This window comes from Tachysurus fulvidraco, chromosome 13 (genome assembly GCF_022655615.1).
Source record: "Tachysurus fulvidraco isolate hzauxx_2018 chromosome 13, HZAU_PFXX_2.0, whole genome shotgun sequence".
In the NCBI taxonomy this organism is placed as follows: Eukaryota; Metazoa; Chordata; class Actinopteri; order Siluriformes; family Bagridae; genus Tachysurus; species Tachysurus fulvidraco.
Window position 1 is genome coordinate 14938390 of NC_062530.1, and position 12496 is coordinate 14950885.

The 12496-nt window shown below is 36.0% G+C and overlaps 1 protein-coding gene and 1 long non-coding RNA gene across 2 annotated transcripts in view; one reads left to right on the forward strand and one right to left on the reverse strand.

Annotated features, from left to right (window-relative positions):
* The window catches only part of ripor1 (RHO family interacting cell polarization regulator 1), a 70673-nt gene extending 68644 nt beyond the window's left edge, over positions 1 to 2029 (reverse strand). The window contains exon 1 of the mRNA XM_027161502.2: positions 1873 to 2029. The gene's annotated coding sequence lies outside the window, so the exon portion shown is untranslated. The remainder of the gene's footprint in view (positions 1 to 1872) is intronic.
* Positions 1658 to 5823, forward strand: LOC125146225. The gene is made up of 3 exons (XR_007144731.1): positions 1658 to 1779; positions 5104 to 5152; positions 5457 to 5823. It is a non-coding gene; the product is annotated as an uncharacterized LOC125146225 (long non-coding RNA).
* Positions 5824 to 12496: the final 6673 nt, after the last annotated feature.

Below are 12496 nucleotides of genomic sequence, written 5' to 3' on the forward strand. Positions count from 1 at the left end.
CTATTAATGAAAGCACTTTTACCACATCCTAGGTGAAAAACAGCACGAGATGTGTGGTACGACTTGGTTTACTGACTTGTGGAATGTTACTGTTATTTAAGGAATATTTGGGCCCCAAAAGCTACAAAAGCTCATAAACATGTGCATAACCTGCCCTGCAAAACCAGAAGTCCCATCACTGATAGACATTGCTTTTTTCCTACGGTCCTCAGCATGCATTAGCCAAATATATCATGCATGCCATGGTTTCCATCTGTTTTAGCTAGTGAGCCAGTTAGAAAAAAAACAGACAACCTTGTCCCAAAGTGGTTATACGCCTTTCAAATTGGGAAACCATACACAATTCCACAAGTTCTGCCTTCAAAACACATCATCACCCAGGAAGATGTGTTCAAATTGGAAAAGCTCATTGTGGAGTTTTATGATCCAGCATTTTCCAATGCAGAGTCTGATTTGATCAAATCTACTTATCTTCCAGCACCTCAAGTTCAGACACACTTGAAGGAGCTATAACTGATGTTGACTCTTTCAAATACTAAGAAAGCTATCAGAGGTCATAGACCTTCATCCTGAAGTATCAGACAAAATAACCTCTGATGTGTCTGTATTCAACCCCTATATGTTAGAATTAAAATGATCAATATGAGTTGTACTGTACAGTGGATCTTACTAAACCTACGGAAGCACAGAACTAAGACTAATGTACAGCGGATAGGGATAAGATGGGCCATTATTTCTACGAACACACAGACAATACAGGAGCAACCCTAAAATGAATTGAGAGAATAGATGAATATGTTCAGGGTCTCCTACCAGGACAAGTCAAAACTTTTTAAACTGTACCATTCTTTATAAGAATTTATTATGCTTTGTTTTCTTTTTTTATCTTAAAAAAAATGAGTTACAATTTTGCATGGATTATACAGGTTATACTATACATAACATAACGACCACTACTGAGTGAAGAGTATTTAGTTTACTCAAATCTGACTCTTAACACCTTAAGTGTTTTCTTCAACCCAGTAAATGTCATCATTGTAAGTTTGAAACACTATATGCTGAAAGTTGCGCTAATCCCTTTTGTCTTTTATTTTTAACACAGTGAATGATAACAGAGCTCTGTGTATCGGTGGATTCCTGACACTGACATCCATTCAGTAACCAAATCAACTCTACCTCTTTCTTTGGCACATTATGCAAACCATTAGAGGCGTGAAGGCTTTAAGTTGTGTCTGTGTCATACCAGTATACCAGTTAGTATATCACACCCTCACAGCAAAAATATGCCAATATATAAAATAAAAGAGATTTGATCAAACATTCAATCCAATCCAGTATTTTATACCAGTATTAGCACACTAAGGAAAACCCAATTCTGGATCAGTGTTAATTCAATACTACAAGCACTTATTCACTCTTCTAGACATAAAGATATTATATTTGTTTATTACACAAAGCAGGTGTTGGTTAATTTATCATAATAATGGACTATTTCCCACAACTGCTGTAATCTAAGAAATATGCTATGATTGTTAGATTTGCGTTATATTGTCTGAGTTGTAGACAGGATTAAGAGAGAGAGAGAGAGAGAGAGAGAGAGAGAGAGAGAGAGAGAGAGAGAGAGAGAGAGAGAGAGAGAGAGAGAGAGAGAGAGAGAGTTCAGAGTACTGGACATGCTTCTGTATCCTCCTCTATGTAACGGGATCTCAGTCTGGTTCAGGATCCTCTCAGCTCCACCTGAACACTGCAAACTGTTCTCACCTGCAGTCGAGCTAAAAGGTGTTTATTTATTTATTTATCGTGTTTTCTCCTAAAACTCCAAGAACTCACGCTTTTATATAAAACATGAATATATATAGATCTGTGTCCTACCTTATTAATGAAGGCTTTTCTCCGAAAAAGTCGCTGTTGAAGTTTAGAAAATCGGTCCAAAGTTCATTAGTAAGTAAGCGACAGAAATGTCAGCGTGAAACTTAACTGAACGGTGCTGTCATGCCTGCAACAAGTGTGTGTGTGTGTGTGTGTGTGTGTGTGTGTGTGTGTGTGTGTGTGTGTGTGTGTGTGTGTGTGTGTGTGTGTGTGCGCGCGCGTGCGTGTTTGTGTGAGTGCGTGGGTGCGTGCGTGCGTGTGTGTGTGTGTGTATGTGTGTGCGTGTGTGTGTATGTGTGTGTGTGTGTGTGTTGCGTTGCGTGTCTTCTCTTCTCTTTCCTCTCCTCTCTGTGTACAGCAGAGGCAGGAGGTTCCGCTAAATAACCACTTCATAATGAAACAACAACACTGAACCCTAATGAACATTTACTCTAAGTCTGAGAATGCACTAAATCTCATATCATTCTGTGGTTAATGGAAAAAAAAAAACAGAATTCAATGCAGTTCTATTTTAGCTCTATAGCTCTATAGACATTGTCCCAAAACGGCTAAAAAGAAATATATATATTCAGGATATTGCTGATAATTTCCCTGGAGACAATGTGAGGAAGAAACCTTGAGAGGAATCAAAATCAACATGGAACCCATTCTCATCTGGGTGACACCAGAGTGTGATGAGAAATCATTTCCTTTCTATAACTGTGTCCTATGTAATCAAATTGGTCAGATTTATTCCAGGTTTAACAAGAATTCCGTCTTTTTGAAATCATCAACTGTTTACTGACGGAGGCTTAAGTGCAAAACTGATTGTGGGAGTTGAAGTCCAAAGCCATCGCCATGATTTCAGCCTCAAAGTGATGAGACTACAACTAGAATCAGGAGGGATTAGGCAGGTCTGAAGAGCAGAAGGGGTCAGGATCAGTGGTGTCTCAGGATGTGTGAGAGAGAGAGAGAGAGCGAGAGAGAGAGAGAGAGAGAGAGAGAGAGAGAGAGAGAGAGAGAGAGAGAGAGAGAGTATTGTATTATCACATAATGGTTAAGTACTATGTTTGTTGTTTGCATTGTGTGCAGAGTGCAAGCAGGTATTCAGTGTACACAGCACAGCCAAGTCCCTGTCTGGATTGTTAATGTTGATTGAATATCAACATGAACAGCTAGATTATAGTGTTTAACACCTACATAATTAAATACTTTACTACAGTAATTTATAACCTTTCACTCTTACTGATTTCCTGAGCAGCCTGTGCTCATTTACACTTAAATAATTTATTTGTAGTGATACTTTTTTCTCCTCAAACACCGAATATGAAAGAAAAGGTTATTATTGTTACATCCCATCTTAGTATAGTGGTATGTGCGGAAGTATATATATTATTTAATTAGTAAACTGAAGTGTAACTGCCATGATCCTGAATAGCCTATAATTAGAATATTAAACAAACACCACTTCCCTGATTTTTAAAGGTTGTTATTCATGTTTAGGCTATTTGGAAATAAGTAACAGTGAGCAAGGATTTGCTGGTCCTTACATGATCATGGATTGCTGAATCTGAGAGACCAGCTAAATACCATGAAAATGTGTGTATTGTTTGGTCAGCATGGAACAAGCTTGACCAGGAAGCAGTGTGAAAACAATGCACCTGCTCTTTTATTAGCAAACATACTCAGTTAACAAACATGGACTTGGCTATCTAAAGTACAGGTTAAATGAGAGCAAAACCCACCATGCTTCATCATACAAATAATCATGAAACAACAGTCCAACATCTATCATAACCAAACAAAGATAGAAAAAATAATAATGTGGGGGATCACAGGTAGGCAAATTAATACACGCTCAAGTGCAGCCATGCTGCAGTATAATTTCATGGTACTGAACATCAAAATAATGCATTGCATACCCTGGGACCATCTTTGTATGGCTGGATTTGATTTAACAGGATTGTTCAAACATATTTAGTGATTAAAAATGTCCATTACCACAAATATGGATGTATATGATGTTGCTGTGATCCACTGACAAATTGATACAAAGCAAAACAACAGTAAATGCAAGTCTTGCACATCTGTAAAGTGGAATAAATAACATACCTTCTATTTAGTAAGTATTCCCATGATTACATTATTCTTTACCTGGAGTGAGTGGAAATTTCACAATGCAGAATATGTAGTTTGCTTCCTGCAATATTTCAACCTGTGTTTTTTCTGATTTATTGTATTGACTTCTACAAGTACCAGAGGAAAAGGAGATATCCAAAGGGGACACCCCCCCTTGTTTTCTTTTGTTATCTCACCCCGTCTTCCTTTCCTTTAGTAACTTTCTATTTCATTCATTTTCTGGATGTTGTTTTAGATTTTTTTTTAAACTTTTGCTTGAGTTGCATTTTTACTTTCCACCCAAAAGCAAACACATCCTAAAATGTCATTACAAAAAGTTTTACAAGGTCATGTCCCGGAAATCTGACAAATCAACTTTTCAACTCTGGCTCACTTTAACGAATAAAGTAATGTAAACTGGCAGAATGTTAACAGGAAAAGCTGTATGGGTGGAAAGGGCTAGGAAGTAGTGAAATAACATAAAATTGTTGGATTATTTTGTGCTTTTTGTTTAAAACCCTACAGCTTGGTAAATAGATGAAGGGAATGCATTTTTCCTATCTAGTGAGGTTTTCATACAGCTGAGGTGAATTAGTTGTATGTACAAGACAATGAGGTGTTCACATTGAGACATTTAATTTGTTGTTACACTTATATGTACAGAGTAGAATGGTGTGCAGGTAGAAATGATGGCAATTCACCAGATGCTGTAACAAAACTGTGAGCTATGCTTTCTGTGCTGTATGTCAGTACACGACCACTTATCTGCATCCTTTAACTTTTATTGTCGAGATCCTCTCAGAAAGATTCTCAGACAATATTCATAAGGCTCCCCAGGTACTGTACATTAGCATTACTGTTTGTAATGTAATGTATTTTTGTAATGTACTAAAGACGTTTCTGTGTGCTTTAAAACAACAAAGTATAGAACAAAGTAAAAAATTAAACAATATTTCATGTGATCACCGTTGCCATAGACTTATGTGTATTTATAAGTAGGTTATTCTGTCTTGTTTTTTCATCAGTTCTGAAAATCTATTTGTAGGGTTTTTTTTTTGTAGGCTATTTACATTTTTATATCATTAAAGAAATGAAACTGTTAAATAATAGGCTGCATCATCATTCATTTGTCTTCAGGAACTGTTCTATCTTGCTCTGGGTGAATCCAGAGGACAGTAGGTGCAAGGTGAGAATACACTACACTACAATACACTACACTACACTACACTACACTACACTACACTACACTACACTACACTACACGCATGCACACACACACACACACACACACACACACACACACACACACACACACACACACACACACACACACACACACACACACACACACACACACACAAATACAGATTTAAATGCAGATATTTGACTTAATTCCTTTAGTAAGTTTAATGCTATTTCAAGTGATTTTTTTTGACATACAAAAACTTTTCTTTTCATTTGAAAATTTTTATACCATCTTTGCTTCACAGGTTTTGTCCAGGAAAATATTTAATCTGGGGAAATATAAATTGTGCCATTTTCTACTGTGAGAACACATAAACATATATGTAAGAAAAATGTTATATAATAGGTAAAGTGTGATTCTCTCTGAGATTCTCTCTCTCTCTTTTTATTTTTTTTATTTTTTTTTTTGTGCACTAAAAAGCTGGATGAATTGTTGTAATTTGTTGTGCACTAGATGGCAGACGTGGGTTAAAAGTCAGCTAATACTCTTGGAAAAGTCTGGTGCCAATAATCTGTTCATGCTGTAGGAAGAAGTGTGATAGAAACTCTACAGTCAAACAACAACCCAACAAATAACAATATAAATATGGCTTTATAACTGTATTGACAAACTCCAGCTTGCACTGTCTGTGATAAAAACATTGTTCATATTGTAAATCTTTAATTTAATATAAAATAGAAAACTAAAAACAATATGTCTTTTGTTGTTGTTATTATTATTATTATTATTATTATTATTATTATTTTATTAGAAATATTCTGGTAAAAAAAACTGTTGATAATGAATGAAAGATGATGAGGATCCATATACAATATTAGTAGAAGCATGTGTGTGTGTGTGTGTATGTGTGTGTGTGTGTGTGTGTGTGTGTGTGTGTGTGTGTGTGTGTGTGTGTGTGTGTGTGTGTGTGTGTGTGAGAGAGAGAGAGAGAGAGAGAGAGAGAGAGAGAGAGAGAGAGAGAGAGAGAGAGAGAGAGAGAGAGAGAGAGAGAGAGTGAACAAAGAGAAGTTATTTTAGACAAGTAACTGTGGAAACCAGAGACAGGATGTATCATGTACTGGTCCAGTCACTCAGGTTCCTGAAGGTTCAAATGTTATCATCCAGCTAATCATATTCTCATTGTGAGCAGTTTAATTCATGAAGGCACATTATTTAACATTGTGTTGCTCAGTATGTTTACGAAATAGTCTGTATGTAAGTGAATTGAATCCAGTCAGATCAGATGTAAAATGTAAAAGACTTCATGCAAACACCTCACACAAGAACTGAGCTTGACCTGAATGAGATTTTGATCTGATTAGAAATGGTGATGTAGATCTGAAACAATCTGCTACACATTCTATTCACTATGATTCTATTTCCTCAAACCGATTCACAGGTATCTTAATTACGTGTGTAATATGTGAATATACCACTGTATGTAATGCGCAGGTAAGAGAATATCTGAAGCAGATTGCAGTTTTTAATGAACACTTAAACAGTACATTCAGAACCTGTAATACTTATTCGACATGTATACTTATTTACTATGTCATATTTCACTCATGATAAGATTTCCTTCTCATACACAAAGTTTTGTTGACTTCTCATTAGATTTGGGCTTTTCTGCAACAAAGACATGCTTCACCTGAATTTCAGAGAACAGGAGCAGCTTCATTATTTCATCTTCATGACTGAAATGCTTTGAATTAGTATGTACTTAAAATACTTTATTACTAAAACTTTTCATAGTTTTAAATAAAAGCTGCAAGTTCTATAAGCATGTGCGCAAAAATAAAGCTTGATAAGCAGGAAGGACTTAAAGAAGTGACATAACAAAAAAAAATAACATGAATGTAATCTGAAGGTCAAATAGACTTAAATGAGATTTTACATTTACAGCATTTAGCAGATGCCTTTATCCAGAGGGACTTACATTTGTATCTTATTTTATACCATTGAGGGTGAAGTTTGGACCTGGCATGTAACATAGCTTGGCGGACCTGGCATGTAAAACCTCACAATTGTTAGACCAATACTTTAACCACATATTTTAAGATATTTTAAACAATGGAAAGAAAAAGCTGAATACCACAGGGAAGTGTTTTTTTGAGTAAAACAAATGTCTGCTTCCACAGCAGTTCAGTAGCCACACATCATGATGATAAAGCACATTTAAATCATCCAGAGAAAATAAACATTATTCACCAAGCAATTCTTGTGGCACAAAATCCAGAGAGTCGGATATAAACGCAATGATTTTTAAGGATAAACAAAAACAAAACAAAAAACTACAGGAAAAGAACACAAAACGGAAACAACAAAGGATTAGACATGATAAAACAGGTGTACACAAACGAACAAAAATCAAGCAGATGACAAAACAAGGAATGTAAAAAATGTGAATGAGGCTGAGTGAGATTTGTCCTTGATGACACCTTGTTTCAGTCAGTCCATTATGTCAGTGCTGTCAGTATGTTAAAACTACACAGATGTTGGACTTCCTTTATACACTTCTGTTCATAAACACCACATTACATGGACTCCATTAAAATTGATTAGACATGATACAGATTTTGTGACCGTACTGTAGCTCTCTGGGGATTTTGGGAGGGTTTGTGACTCATCTGACCACTTTTGTAAGTGAAAAGGAAGGGTCAGCCTTGTAAAGACCAATTGTACCTTCCTTCTTTTTCTTCTGGTGTTTTCTTTAAGCTTTAAGCCTGAGGAATGTTTGGAAGGCAGATGACTGGCTGATGAGCCGGCGAGTCGAGTCTGGTAACATGCTGAGGAGACGTGGGAGCGCTGAGAGAATGTGGCGCCCTAGGACGCACCGACCGCTCTGACAGCATTACTCGCACACACACACACACACACACACACACACACACACACACACACACACACACACACACACACACACACCCACTGAGGAATCCTGTACAACATTCCACATCATATCCCTCACAACCTGCACAGGTTCCTATTAAACCCCCCATACTTTACTTTGCTCCTTTATTTTAGCGCCTGTTTTTTCAGCAGTGGTTCTCCTTATTCCAAAAAGTGGAGCAGAAATATTGCAATATTTTACTATTACAAAAGTACTGTTTCCTAAATCTAGCTCTGACCTGGGGAGTGTGCTTAATGTAAACCTTTTACTCCTCTCCTGTATAGATTGATTGGGTTAAAAAATCCTTCAGTGAAATTCTGCCAACATCTGCGTTCAAGATGTTTGGGGCAGCTTTACTTAAGCAGCTTTTACAACAAGGTTACAACAATCTGATGGTGAAAAATACGTTTAAGATTATTGTGTGTGTTGTGTGTTAATAATACCTGTATTTGGAAGGTTACTGCAACATTTGGACTTGGACATGTAAAGCTGTCTGGTTGTTTGGGATGGTTCAGCTTGCTTATCAGTCGACCGCTTTGTCAGTAGAAAGTCTCGTAAACCCATTCTTTATTTTATATGAGTTATGTCTCTGTGATACACTATTTTTAGAATTTAGAATTTATTTCTGATTTTTTTTTTAATCCAGTTTTTATTCAAGACTGTTTCATTTGAACTTAAAAACTCAAATAGGGAAAAAAAAAGCTGTCAAAGGAAAAAATCAAGTCCAGGATAGTGTGATGCAGCCACTCCAATAAAAGCACTAAAATAAAACTCCAATAAAAGTTAAAAAATACCACAGCAATTTCCTGACAATTACAACTTATACAATAATTAAAGAAGATATTTCATGACTCATTTTATAGTTACTTTAAACGTCATTGGACATCTGTAAGACAGGTTATTTCCTGTCATATTCTCATTTCTAATAACACTCATTTTCTCAAAGGTATCTCTCTCTCTCTCTCTCTCTCTCTCTCTCTCTCTCTCTCTCTCTCTCTCCCTCTCTCTCCCTCTCTCTCTCTCTCTCTCTCTCTCTCTCTGTTAATAAGACAAAAAGGCATGTTGAACTTACTGATCTTTAGTTAGTATATAGATATTGAGTTAGATAGAGCCTTTATAACTGGAAGGTTTTTAAAGGTTTCTAAATTTGAGAGTCTTCACCAAGACACAAAATAACAGAGTAAACCTTTCAATATAAATAAAAATCATTTGCCGAAAAAAATGTGTCTGTTCTGTTTTACACTATGCCATGAAACTGTATCAGAACAAAGCCGGTACATATTTATGTTGTGGTGAATCACTCACAGAAACTTAGGTAAGAGAAGTTGACCTTAAAAGCAACTCATAGTTACCTGGTATTATGTTGTAACAACCATTATTCAGTTTTCCAAAAAAAAGCTTATTATATCTTGTTTTATTCCGGGTGACAGAGGTTGTTTAAAATAGTGTGTAATGATTATACTACGTATCACAAGATTTAACCCCCCTCTGTATTAGTACTTCTGACCTGGCTGAGCAATGTCTACAGCTGCTTTACAGAATTATGTAGAATTATCGTATCAAAAGTAAATAGATAAGTGCACGGTGACGAAGAAAATGACAGAAATTCCAGAAATATGGTTAATGAGAAACTCTTCACAATGTTAGCTGCTTTGTGTCTGGTGCATACTTGGACTTGGCAGCATGCAAATACAACAATGTGACCAGGAAACTATTTGTAACCAGGAAAAAAAAAACACTTAAATGGCAGCACAAAGCGTTTAGAGACCTACATCATGTTCAAGAACTTGAGATACATTTATGGGGCAAATAAAAGGATTTCAAACACGAGCAATGAGTCAGCTGTCATGTGATTATAGAGTGATTTACTCTACAGGATGATTTCATGGAAACGTTTTAATGAGGTTTCTACAAGCTTTTCTGAGCGAAGTGATTTAGTAGTTTCTGTCCAAACTAAGTTTCATAATCACTTTCTTCTCTGTGAACATGTGCTTGAGTAGGGAGGGGCTGGAGTAGGAGTGCTGCATATCTTATCTATTGCACTGCCAAACAGGCCTTTTTCAAATAGCTCACATTCTTAGACATCCTTCACCTCTGCAGCTGGAAAATGTATGTCAGTCTTACTTTCAGGCAAACACTGATTTAGCATGACAAAGCCTTTTATCTGTCAATTCTAACCATCTGTATGGAAATATTTAAGCTCTAAAAGATCAGAAGTACTGAAAAAAGGCTCTAAGGTATGTGTGTACATGTGTGGGTATAAATGTAAATATATTCATCCATTTTTCTACCCAAAATTAGAATATATTTTTACAAGAAATCAACATGACCTGATTATTCAAATTGTAGCATTTCTAATTTTAGCAAGTATAATCAGGTTCTAAAACACCCTGGAAAACATCTCAGACATCTCAGATCATATACTGACTAAAGTTTGAATATTATAGTGCATGGAGTCTAATATTGCTATTGTATATATGTTATTCAATAACCATGTTCTTTATTTAAAGCTCACAGTAATGCCAACAGCTTCTATACTGTGGCTAGGACTCACTGAGATTAATCTTAATCAAGATGCCTAATACATTACCATATAATCATTTAATTAACATAAATCAGTAGGGTTTGCTTAAAAATATCCTGTATGACAGGATGAATACTTAAGTAAAAGTGATGATGGTTAAAGTAATCAGCTTTCACGCATGACCAGGAAGCAGGCAGCTTTCTGACAAATAACCATGCATTGCGTGATAGTTACAAAAGGATGAAACACTTAAAGACATGAGTCAGAGCAGCCAATCATGATGTCATAGCAGGGACAAAGCATGTCAAGGTGACTGTACATGAATCATAACATGCATTTGAATATCTTCCTAGTGATCCTCCTCAGCTATTCTATGGACTTCCTATAGAGCAGACATAGCACAATGAAATGAGTTAACATAGATCGCAGTAAATATTCACATGTTCTTCTACCTCAGAGAATTGTCTGTTCATGTGCATGTTTATTTTGGATGCCTTGAATTATTCCTCAAGTCATTTATGGATATTCATCACATTTTCACCATTATGTTAATAACACTTGATTAAGAGTGACTTTCTAGCAATCTTACAATCCAAACACTTAGATTTTAAAGGAGTTGAGTGTTGCACAGCTCTAAACTAGAATCAGGTGCAAGACTGTTGAGCAAGGACAGAAAGAGCCACTCTAAGGCACAGACTCACAGAAACTGGACAGTTAAAGATTAGGGAAAAAATACCTGGCTGTTTTCTAGTCTTTAGCTTTCAGTTTCAGTGAGTCTGTGTCCATGATAGACCCAGATGCTTGTTCCTGGATGACAGTAGTTGAAGTGATCTGCGACAGAGAGCATCCACTGTAGTGCATCAAATGCTTTCTGTAGCCTGTTCACATCAAGTATTCCTCTGTTGTGTTGTGTGATCTGAGTCACTATTCTGCTCACTACAGCTGTATAAAATCTTATTTGAGTTACTATAGACTTATTTTCAACTCAGACCTGTCTGGTCATTATCTCTCCTATCATCAAGGTGCTTCAGCCTGCAGAACCTCAAGTTACAGGAATTTTGTTATTTGTTGTTTTTGCACCATCCTGTGAAAACTTTAGAGACTGTTGTGTGTGATATTTTTGAAATCCTCAAATTAGCCCATCTGACCCCAACATCAATGCCATTATGATTTTTAATGCTAGCTGACCTGTTTTTTTGTTTGTTTGTTTTGTTTGTTCTGCCACCACATGATTGGCTAATTAGATCACTGCATGAATGTTGAACATTGTTTGTTTGTTTGTTTTGTTTGTTCTGCCACCATGTGATTGGCTGATTAGATCACTGCATGAACGTTGAACATTGCTATTTATTTATTTATTTATTTATTTATTTATTTGTTTGTTTATTTATTTATTTATTTATTTATTTATTTAGCTAGTTAGTTAGTTTGTTAGTTTGTTTTGTTTGTTCTGCCACCACATGATTGGCTGATTAGATAACTGCATGAACGTTGAACATTGTTTGTTTGTTTGTTTTGTTTGTTTTATTTGTTCTGCCACCACGTGATTGGCTGATTAGATCTCTGCATGAGCGTTGAACATTGTTTGTTTGTTTGCTTGTTTGTTTTGTTCTGCCACCATGTGATTGGCTGATTAGATCACTGCATGGACGTTGAACATTGTTATTTAGTTATTTAGTTAGATTGTTTGTTTTGTTTGTTCTGCCACCACATGATTGGCTGATTAGATCACTGCATGAACGTTGAACATTGTTATTTAGTTATTTAGTTATTTAGTTAGTTAGTTATTTAGTTAGCTAGTTAGTTAGTTTTTATTTATTTGTTCTGCCACCACATGATTGGCTGATTAGATCTCTGCATGAACATTGAACATTGTTTGTTTGTTTGTTTT